This window comes from Pteropus alecto, unplaced genomic scaffold (genome assembly GCF_000325575.1).
Source record: "Pteropus alecto unplaced genomic scaffold, ASM32557v1 scaffold577, whole genome shotgun sequence".
Taxonomy (NCBI): domain Eukaryota; kingdom Metazoa; phylum Chordata; class Mammalia; order Chiroptera; family Pteropodidae; genus Pteropus; species Pteropus alecto.
The window spans coordinates 82,189-93,987 of record NW_006440152.1 but is presented as its reverse complement, the minus strand read 5'-3'; the positions used below and the strand labels follow the sequence as shown (position 1 = coordinate 93,987).

The following is an 11,799-nucleotide window of genomic DNA, read 5'->3' as shown; positions in this document are numbered from 1 at the left end:
AGTACTTTTTGGTATGAGTTTCAGGATTTCACACATTGGGGATAATACAGCAATCACACTTTCTGTCTTTTTAGCCCCAGCCAGCCCTTTCTGAATAATGGGGGGGGGGGCAGGTCATAATGGGAGTGACCGTGCCTGTGGGGTTGAGCTGTACTGTCTTTGTGTGGTGATGGGAAAAGCACAGGGCACACCTGTTTCCTAGTGATGCGGAACCATCAGCACAGGGATGAGCCTGCCCACCAGCCTGCATCCTAATCCTGTTGTTGATTGGAGATAACTTCAGCGGTCACACGGCACCTCGTCGCCATGGCAACACCTCTAAATATTCCTCTGGTGACTTGTGTTCCACATTTTGTCTGGATCCGAGAGCCTCCTGTGGCAAAATATTCTAAAGATGTCAAAAGAGAGGGAAAAAAAGGCTCAACTAATAAATCTATTCTAAACGACTGAGTCATTTGTTTTGATTACCCGGGTGATTGCCAAATGTTAATTTAAAACTGAAATAGGCCATGAGCTCACTCCGCTCACAATGCTGAGTGTTTGAACTAATACAGCTTGATAATGAGGTGGCCAGATCCACTGCCGGTGAGAATGTTATGTGATAAACAGACATTTGGGGAAATATGCAGAACATCTTGGCAGTTTTCCTTTAACTTTAAAGAGTTGTAAATACAAAGTAGAATGGATTGGATTACCATGAGCCAAGAAGTTGCCTTTTTTTTTTTTTTTTTGAATTTCAAGAATTTCAAACTTTTCTTCTAAAAGGGTAACTTTGTCTCTTGATTCTTTTTCCTAATTTAGGCACATTGGAAGTTGTTGACAGCTGTATCCACCCCTTGTCGAATACATCCCATTCTCCACACATCCAGTGTGAGGTAAGTTTTACTAATTGCCACAAATTCATACACTGCTCTCCAGCCTTCCAATTTGTGGTGTTAGGGTCAACATTGTACAAATAGCTTTATTTGTACAGTAGATTTAAGAGGGTTTATTTTAATTGACCCAACCATTATCACTGCTTACCCTAAATATTAGCTCTCTGGGGAATGCCTATTCAAGGGAAAACAAATCTCATTTGCTTTTAATTTGGGGGCATGGAAAGTGGATGTGCCAAGCACAACAGAACTGTTAGATGGTCTGCCTGAAAATAAAGATCTACTCATGTCACAGCATGAACAGTAGGGAGCAGGAAAGCTTCATGACGGAGGAGACTCTTGCTGACAACTGTGAGGAGGTTGGGCTGACCCAGTCAACTGCCAGTGAAAGGAGCCAAGGTGCAGGAGGCCTCTGTAGAATCTGGTGATAGGAACACCAAAGAGTGCTTCCACTGGCTTACATTAACATGGGCCAGCAGATTTTTTTCCGATTAGTACTAAAGTTCAGAGCAGTTACATTGGTGCGAGCAGCGAGACTGACCAGCCCTTTCATTTAACATTAGATAGGCATCTTTGGTCCTCTTCATTTAGCCACTGTGGCTTCTGTCTACTCCATGATGATCCAGATTACCTATTTCTCCCTTTAAGAGACTAGATATTCCCTTTGAAAATAATGAAACGGGGAACATCTCAAAGCTGGTTCATCCAAGCACAGTGGAAGGGGTCCCAGTCTCCATGTGTTTATGAGAGGAGGTAACATTTGTCAGCACCAGACCAGCCAGGATTTCCATTTTCATCCACCAAAAAGTTTTGTCTTCCTCTGCACCTCGCCCACCTTCAGGCACAGTCCCACATTTGGTGTAGGTCCTTTTATTTCAGTTAGGGTAGACGCTCACTAGGTGGTGATAGTTGCCTTTATGATTACATCAACTTGCTGCAGAATAATTTGCAGCTTAAAAAATATGTATTCAAATACCTGAATGTATTAAACCTTAAAGAGTAAAAAAGTAGGACAGCTTTTTACTAATCTGAATTTTATTGTCTAAACTGATTTTATCAATTTCATCAGTTATGGTAGAGATTGGAAGCCCTTCTTAGGGCCTGGGGCTTTACATTAGCCTGATTGCAGAAGCTTCAGCAGATTCTCTCAGCTGCCATAGATCGACTCTTCCATCTTTCAGTCTAAGCCCTTAGAATGGCTCTCATCCTTGGACTTTACCTAAAACAGTTTTGAAAAAAAAATTAATGATATAAACCTATTTTAAAATAAAATCTCAGGTCTAACCCCAGCAGAGAACACCAAAGCAGAACTACTTTGGCTCAAGTAGGAGACTGACTCTTTCACCCTCCTCTGAGAAACCATTCCTAGGGCAGTTGGAAAGCACAGTGCTCTGTCTAAAGAATGGGGATTTTTAGCTCTGAGCCCTTTCATGGCTCTTATTTTTATTTTTCCATAGAAACAGAGACTAGATTGTTTAAGGAGATACACAGAAAGGTAAAGCATCCTCCCATCAACTTAATTGGAAATGCTGACTAGGTGAAACTTGGCCATTCACATACATTGTATGCCCTTGGTCATTCTACAGCATCTGCCACTTTGACAAACTTCATCAGTGTCAAAGTTCAATAGAAATTGTGTGCACAAGACTATATTCTTAAAATGGAACCTTTAATTGAAGCTTTTCGAACACATATTTGAAGTGGTTTTGTGATATTAAGACTACCTAAAGATATCTTTAATTGGACCCAAACGTGGGTTTTCTTTTTGAGGAGTGAGTTTCTCAGGTGAGTTATTAAATAGAATCTGTTAAATTCTGTTTCACTGTGATGGAAACATATAGGACTGATGTAAAACAGTCACCGATGTAAAACAGTTCAACAATCACGACGCAATTGTATCTTGTGATCTTTCTTCCTCTCATTCATTCATTCAGCCATACTATGTACCAGGCCAGGAGTGTAGGAGTGAGCCAAACAAAAATAATAATACATTTTGGTCTGATAGTCTTCAAGTGTGGGACAGTCCTAGATTATTTTCCCTTTTCCAGACGAAGAAACTGAAAATTGATTTGCCTTTTTAAATTAAATTGCCCAGTATTGAGCAGACCAGTTTGGGTTCATGGTACAATTCAGAATCCTTATATCCAGTCTGCTCTTCAAGCCTGCGATTTATGCTACCTCCATAGATGCATGTGCAAATAATAAAATATGTAGTAATTGCTGGGAATGCAGCTGTGCCTGAGACCCAAATGCCCCCAAACTGAAAACAAATGTAAATGGTGTATTTCACACTCTATTTTTTAAATGTTATTTTGGAATAATTGAACAGTTTAGGAAAATGGACTTTGCAGTTTCCACAAGAGGATATTTTGTTCTTGTTTTTGTTTTTCAAATGATAATGTGTCCCTTTTTATGTTTGACGCAGCATTTGTCATAGATAAAGTTTATAATTCAATAGCTCGAAGTTATTTTTTTTGGCTGCCTTCTAGTTATGGAATTATTGGGAACAAAAACTTGAACACAACATAATTCTCAATGTGTATATGAGCTGGGTATTCTATGTGTTTGTTTCTGTTGTAAGGACAATATTGGTTCATTCAACATATATTTCACATCTAGGAAATATTTTTTTATCACTGATATGGACATTTTCATTATTGATTTGGCAGTTTTAATAATCACAAAACAAAATTTTAAAATATAGTCATAGAGATTTGATTTTTGCCGTTTATATTAATACAACCTCTCTCCTTGGTGCACTAGCAGTAAGCATGAAAATCAGCACAAATGGGTTACACGAACTTAAAGAGATTGGAAATCATCAGTCTAGAGCCAAAGTCTCAAACTGGTGGGCTGGATCTGGCACAGAGAAGTGTTCTTTTAAATTTTTAAGTGAATTGCCAGAATTCAAAGTTGAGAGATTTCACATTTTTAAAAACTACAGATTTTCAGCTTCTCTTGAAATATCAGAATATCTGGCAACATTGAGCCAGCATTCCTGTTTGGTAACACCAGGCTGAAGCCAAATTGCTGCTGTATCTTTAGATGGGACATGAACTCTGAAATTTGCCAAAGTCTCCACTATGTTATCTCCTTGACACTAAAGACAAAGGCAGTTGCCATTATCTGAATGTTTTACTGATTTGTAAGACTTGCTTGGCTCTTACTGACATGTATTTTTAACCTTAGGTCTAGATGAAATTGAGGCTGCAAACTTAGATTCATCTTTTCCCTCAAAATGTCAGCTTATTACTTTTCATGTACACGATGTTGAGTGATGTTCATTTTAAAGGAGTGCAGTAAAAGGGTTTAAGGGAAACATTTGAACAGAGGAATATCTTCTGGTGGTGCCTGATTAAGAGAAGGAGCATCAACAGAGTTCAAAGGATTCCTGTGGTCTACACCTGTGCTTCTCAGACTTTAATGTGTAGATTCTGATACATCAGGTCTAGGGGAGGGTGTGAGATTCTGCTTTCCCAACAAGCACCAGGTTACACCACTGCTAGTCTGGAAACCCAGCTCTCTTTGAGTAGCAAGGGGACTCTACCCTAAAGCAATCTTAAGGCAGCAATGCAGTGATTATTCTAAATATCTTTTTATTGGCCTGAGAAAAAGAAGGAGATTTTAGCTAGGCTGAGGGTTGAGTCTTTGTAGATAAGCCTGCATGCTCTTCTTGTTACAGGGTTAGTTAAAAAATTCAATCATTCTTAATACAGCACAGCCCACGTAAATGATAAACCGAACCTTTAAAACTTGTTTCAAATTAAGTGCTTTTAGTAAAAATAAAGGCTATATATGTTAAAACTCAAGAATCAAAAAATAGGGATGAGAGCTTTTCATTTTATAATTGTAGGAGAATATATGAGACTCTTTGGAAAACTTATAAATAAGACCACAGAAAATAGAATAACTATGAAATCCCTGGATATATAATAACCTTGTAAGCTATAAAATGATAGAATTCAGAAAGAGATCAACAGATTCAAATATATAAAAATCTGCTAAGAGAGTAGATTTTAAGTATTCTTAACACACACACACACACACACACACACAATTAACCGAGGTGATGGATATGCCAATTAACTTGATTTTGGTAATCATTTCACATTGTATATGTCAAATCATCACATTGTACACCTTAAATATGTACATTTTTTTGTGAATTATACTTCAATAAGGATGGAAAAAATAATGAAAAGGAAAACACCCCAGGAAAAGTTTGTCATGAATTTGACAAGATAATTAATGTCCATGTTATGCACAGAGCTCATATAGATCATAAGGCCTGGCACAGGCCTGACATGTGGTAGATATGCCATAACTGTTGGCTGAATGAATTCTGCAGTAGGTAGACAGGCAAAAGACACATTATTTCACAAAATAAATGCATGGAAGAACTGTTCGGCCTCTCTGGTAGGCAAAAACATGCATAGTCAAATAGCAACAAAGTACAATTTTCACCCATTAAATCAATAAAAACAAAAAGAAAACCCTATGATAATATGGTTACCTTACAAGTGATAAACACTGACTCATTGCTGGTACCATTATAAGTTGGTAAAAGCCTTTTGGAATATTATTTGGCAATATATGGCAAAAGTCACAAAGACTTTTTGGTACCCCTTGATCCAATAATCCTATTTTGGGAAATGTGTTCTAAGAAACAAACTGTTCTAATAGGAAAACTATATGTTGTGGGTATTCATCACTGGGTTATTTATAAGGACACAAAATTAGAAAGAATGTCCACCATTAGAGTAATGGTTCATTTATTCAACAAGTAATTTTGGTTAAGTAATTATGATACCTCTATGCAGTGGAAGTCCATGACTCTGTTCAAAATTATAATTGTGATGTTTGCAGAGCAATATGAAAGAATTTGTGTAATATTGCCTTACTAAAAATAGCAGGATGCAAAATTGTATATGTGCTGTGATTATAACCTTGTAAAGAGATATGTATATATGGACAAGGACTAGATGGCACATGGACAAATGTGAGTAATACTTTATTTGAGGTTTTATTCGTTTCGTCCTATCATTTGTACATCTTACCATAAGTACATGCTCACTAAGAGGTTGAGGATCTTCAACTTTTACCTACTAAAATCAACTCCATATAAGGAGCACTATTCCTACTGGTCACACAGTATGTGTTTAGTAAATAACGATGAAACATGATGAGGACTGCTGTCCAGAGCATAAGCATAGAGTTCTGATGTTATAGTTCCTACCTGCTGCTTTGTTCTATCATCTTGAGCTCCCATTTGTCTTTTTTCTGTTTCCTATGGTTGATACAGAGGCATCTGGGTGTCTCACATGACAAAGTATAAATATATGTCTCAGAGCTTTTCATTAGTGTGTAGAAGTGCCAGAGAGTGAATTTTAACATCTAAAGGCTCAGTGTACAGTGAAGTAGAACCTTAATGGAGCTGTAATTCAACGGCAGTGCCTATTTCATCTTCTGGTTTCATTTAGGTGAGCAACAAAAATTCTAGTGTCATGAGCCTCCTTTCAGCATCCTTTCCCATCCAGTTGTATTCCCTATTTCAGTCAGATATGCTTATTTTCCTGTTGTAAGTATGCTTTTCCTCTTTAATTAGGTCAGTTACTTCATGTCTGTTTTTCTTTTTTTGACATGGTTTCCTCTGGCTTTAGCACCACATATTTTCCCCATATGTCATTGCCTCTGGAGCTTCATGTTGCAATCGTTTTTCAAGGAGAACAGAGAGCACATTACGAGGGGGTAGCTCTTGACTCTTTGCCCGCCCTTTGCCTCCTTGAGCGTTCCTATTTCTTTTGGGCCTAGTTCTGTTTGGTTTTGTAGTCTTCATCATCAGTTATGTTTGGACTGAAAGATACTTAAGTAAAAATAATGGTAAGTCAGAGATATGTCTGGCAAAGGTGCAGCACATTTGTTAAGGTTACTGGTTTATTTATCTCCCCTGTCTCTATGGTGACTAAATCTGGGGTTGGGATTTAATGGACTTAATTTTGACCTCTTGTACATCTCCTAACTTTCCCAGTCTCTGATATAGAAGGAATTCATTTTCACTTTAGAAGAGAAACTGCCCCATTTAGAGAAAAAGTCCAAGCTGGACCCTTGAAAAGTAGAATCTCTAGAGTCTTCAATTCTTATGCCATCTTCTATCAGAGCTCGTGTAGTATTGCACTTGTAAAGAAAGCTGAGAAGTCTTTTAGATAAACACACGCATGCATACACCATTGCTAATGGCCCCAGGAAATAATTTTCTTTTCAGTGAAATAAAATATTTAGTTAATGTAAATGAGCTGTATCTCCTTTATCCATTACAGGATTATACATTTGCTTGCAAATATATGTTCAAACCATATTTCAGAGTTCAAGTATATTAAATTGTGCCATGGAAGTCCACAGTAATGGTCAGGTTTGACTAGGATTCCTATGAAAGAAGTCAGATTTAGACATCAAAATTCAAATCTAGTGTTCCATCTATACCTAATTGACATGAAATGAAGCCATGGATATTTGACCTCTAAGGTGGCTAAAGTCAAACCATCTTGGACTTCATTTGGTTCAGATGACCCTTTAAACTTTTTTTATCCTCTCCCATATTATCCTTTGAGTTTACAAGGTTACTCCAGTTTCAGGAAATTTAATAATTTATCCGAAATTGAGTCAGAGTGCTTTTACTTTATTTAAGGCTCATGTATACTGTGTTAGTTTACTCATGGATCATTTACAAGTCCTTTAATCTTCTCTAGGAACAAACTCACATGCATGAATTTTCTTTAAAACCAGAACAAGGAGTCCAAACATAACTGATGACGAAGACTACAAAACTAAACAGAACTAGACCCAAAAGAAATAGGAACGCTCAAGGAGGCGAAGGGCGGGCAAAGAGTCAAGAGCTACCCGCTTTGTAATGTGCTCTGTTCCCCTTGAAAAACTGATTGCAAAAAGGCTGAGATGAGCAAAGCAACGTAAATGCCCCTGCATCCTTATTCTCCAGTAAAATATTAGAGTTCAGATCTGTCATCAAATTTCATTTAAGTCTAATAGGAACTTGTGAATACTTCATATTTTTATTAAGATTTTTTAACTTTGTAAAATTCAATGGGTATGGAATTTGTTTTAAGATTTTCCCCCATCATCAACTCTTCTATTAATAGGACAAAGACTTGAGAAGCCAACAACAGATGCTCACTTGTAGAAGAGATCCATACTTGTGAGATAAATGTTGGATACTCATTAAGTTCTGAGTTTGAAACCTTGCCTGATGTGTTTTGCAACTGTGAACTTAGAAAATATATTAGGTCACAGTCATAACTAAATCATATAAATTTTGTTATGGTCAGTGCAATAAGCATAGCTAAGGTCAAAACTTTTACAGGAATCAAAATGTTAAGACCCAAAGCCCTTAATAATACTTGAGAAAAAATAGCATGTTTATCATCATCATTAATCATTGTCATTATCATTATTTTCTTAACAGCCTTATGTGCTAAAAGCCCAGTATGGAGAACTGTGCTAATAATAGTTAAAATTTATTTTATTATTTCTCTAATTGTTAATATTTCAGTTTTGTTTAAACAGCTCTAAGGATCAAATCGATTTAAATAAAAAAGGATGAAATATATAAAAAATGCATTTAGAATAGTGGCCTCATTCTCCTGTCCTATCAGTCAGATAAGCCTCACACTTTGTACAGCATCTCTCAATGAAGGATATCCATTTATTGGATGAACAATTAGTTTCTTTAAGAGTTCTTCACCTAAGTAGTAAATCAGTGGTCTTTAGGTAGTTTGGTGAGAAATTGTGGTCTTTGTGAATCTGTTGGTATCTCTTAAACCATGTGATATGACCATTTTTATGCGTTATTCAGGGTTACAGATTAATAATTTACTTAAGGCATTCCAAGTGTTTCTTTCCCAGAACCAGTGGAACATTTTCTGTGGATTCTGATGAGAGTTTGCATACATAGTTGTCACTGTACATGGGCTAGAGGATTCGTAATCCATAGTGCCTTTTGCTCACTAAAGTGGTTCAAATGCTAGGATGAGCTCCACCCTTGGCATTGGGCTCATGTGATGGGTTCGAACCTGGAAACAATACAGTATATTCCATTATTTTTAGCCCATCTTTTAAGTTCCAAGCTATGTTCTCCGTATTGTCAGTCTTCATAGACTTTACACAGGATCTTGACCCAACCTCTTTGGTCCTCTCCTGGGCATTTTCCATTTTTATTATGGGGACAATATAAGACACAGAGTCAAGGATTTGATTGGAGTTACTGTCTTAAATTGTACTCTGCTTTCCCGAGGAAGCTGGAAGCTCCTTGGGAACAAGAATACTAAGTTTTCTTTGGTGTCTTCCGTATCATTTATTATTTAGTGCCAGAGGCTTAGTAGTCATTTACTAGAGCTACAATTAGGTGAGTGAAAGGCATTTTATAAATTGCAAACCATAGCATTACTGTGGTATTACACAGGACATTCTCAGGATCTTTGTTTGACTGTCTATTCCCCTGACATCATTGGAGCACATTCTTGAATGGAAGAGTCCCTCAAACAGACGGAAAAGTTGAAGTTAAATAGTGAATACTTTTATTCCCACCACCCAGATTCTACAGTTAAACATTATACTATATTCGCTTTGTCAACGTATTTTAATTTGTGATTGGTCCTTCTTAATTTTTTGTATGCATTTCAAAGTAAGCTGCCGGCATCCATACACTTCACCCCTAAACACTTCAGCATGCATATCATGTGTAGTTTCAATTTCGACATGCTTAGAGCTATCAGATTTGCTAAGATTCTGACATTGATTTTAGTGGTGACTAAGAAGAGATGGTAAGTTGAATGAGAAATAAGCTCTGTTTTCAGACTCGGGGAAGTTTTTATTTCTAACTACCAGCAAGTATACAAACATACGTATCACAGCCCTTTTACCCACACATTACATAGTCACATTGTTTGTATTGTTGAAACTTGGAAGACCAACCTAGGAAATAGAGTTGAGAGTCTGGTTTATATGAGTGAAACCGGAGAATTAAGGTTGAGGATAGTGGGGCAGAAGGTTAGTGTTAGATACTAGAAGGCAAGGGGAAAGAGATTCAGAATCAGGAAGTTATCCACGGGTTACCATTTACTTTTATGTGTAAGTCTAGAGAGGGTTTAGTGGCTGTTTATATTACCTAAGGGTCATAGATTTAATAAACACTAACAATACATATAGAGGGTTCTTCAGCTCTAGTAGTTTTCACATTATATTCCGTGGCACACTAGAATTCATAGACTGTTTCAGAAGTTTCACCAACTTTTGAATTAGATTTTCAAAGTGTATTGAACTGTTTAATGAACTAAAAGAAAAGAAAAGAAAAAACGACAGACATACTCAACTGTTTTGTAGTAAATTTTAACATTCCTGAGAACACTTACTGATTGACTTTAAAATAAGTAAAGGTTATTAATGTCGGCTTAAAATAAAAATTTGAATTACACTTATCTATCATTCATCAAAGCCAGGGTAATATTTCTGTTGTGGGAATAAAGACAAAAGGTCTTCAGCAAGACTATTACATAAAAGCCATGGTGTTAAGACGCTGGCCTGCAAAATCTGAAGTTACACTTTGGTTTCTAGTTACCATGAGCACTTATCCATCTGTTATAGTTAGATTTTTTTTTTCTAGTACCTTTAGAAATCTGGAAACAGATGACTGTATGCTTTTAACTTGAAAGAACCATAAAAGGGGAAAGTTAGTTAAGAGGCCGAGACTGGCTCCAGTGTCATCTCTCAGATGGGGCTACGTGAATGGATTAGGGAACCTTCAAAAAGCTCTAACTGCTCAACATAAGTCTGAAGGTCTATTGTGTGATGTTGCAGTTCATTATGAGATTTTCAGGGCTTCTTTGATTATGCCTGAAAAGCCCTACAGTGCCTTTAGCAGATTTCTTTTCACTTAGAAGCTGTGGTACTCATTTTGGTTATTTAATTCTAGATTATACCACATTCTGTGCCTGTAGTTTAAAATGCCTCTTGGAAGCCAGTACCTGCTTGTGTGTAGCTGCAGTCAACTAAAAAAAATTGCTTATCTATATTTTATTTTCCCCTAACATTTTATTATAAAGATTTTAAAAGTCAAAATGATTTTGCAGTGAATACCTGTATACCCATCATTGAGTCTGCAATTAAAACATTTAACTATACTTGTTTTATCACATATCTACCATCTCTCTATCCATCCTTCCATATTATTTTCAGGTGTATTTCAAAGTAAATGTAGATTTCACCAGTTAACTTCATATATTTTACACACTTGGTGCCTGGCTTTTCAAACATTACAAAAATATGCCTCAGTTATCATAGAGTCCTGTGAGAGATGTAAAATAAATGCCTATTTTATTGAGGGGAAAATTAGGTGACTGCTTTTATTATTTTTTTTAAAATAACATTTCCTGGAATTCTAGCATGGAGTTGGAGAAGAATACTGGCTAATTTATAAATATGAACTTTTTTTGTCACTCAGACATCGCTGACCTCTAGCAAAAAGGGATATATTTGTAAATTTCGTTTTCATCATTGAGACGGGAGCCAAATAACTTCTAGTTCTTATAGAGAGACAGGATCATCTTTACAAGTGTCATAAACATCAAGTGTTGGTCACGCCAGCAAAAGCTATTGCATTTAGAAAGCAGAGGAAGAGTTAATTGAGGATTAAATTGGTCTATGCAGGATCCAATCCCAAACCCTGGTATCAAGGTGGTAAGTGCAAAGTATTAAAAAACAAACAAACAAACAAACAAACACAACACTCTTGTTACATTGGAACAGTGAGATCAGGATGGAAATGAAAGATATTAGTGTATGGCTTTTGCCCTCCCTACGTTCTTGCAAAGCCCGGTCGTTGTTCCCTTTATTCTCAATCCCCAGAATCATGTCC

At 36.7% G+C, this 11,799-nt stretch overlaps 1 protein-coding gene across 2 annotated transcripts in view; it reads left to right on the top strand.

Annotated features, from left to right (window-relative positions):
- The window catches only part of FHL1 (four and a half LIM domains 1), a 56,905-nt gene that overhangs the window by 20,108 nt on the left and 24,998 nt on the right, over positions 1-11,799 (top strand). For both annotated transcript variants that reach the window (XM_015593447.2, XM_006917181.3), the window contains exon 2: positions 802-875. The gene's annotated coding sequence lies outside the window, so the exon portion shown is untranslated. The remainder of the gene's footprint in view (positions 1-801; positions 876-11,799) is intronic.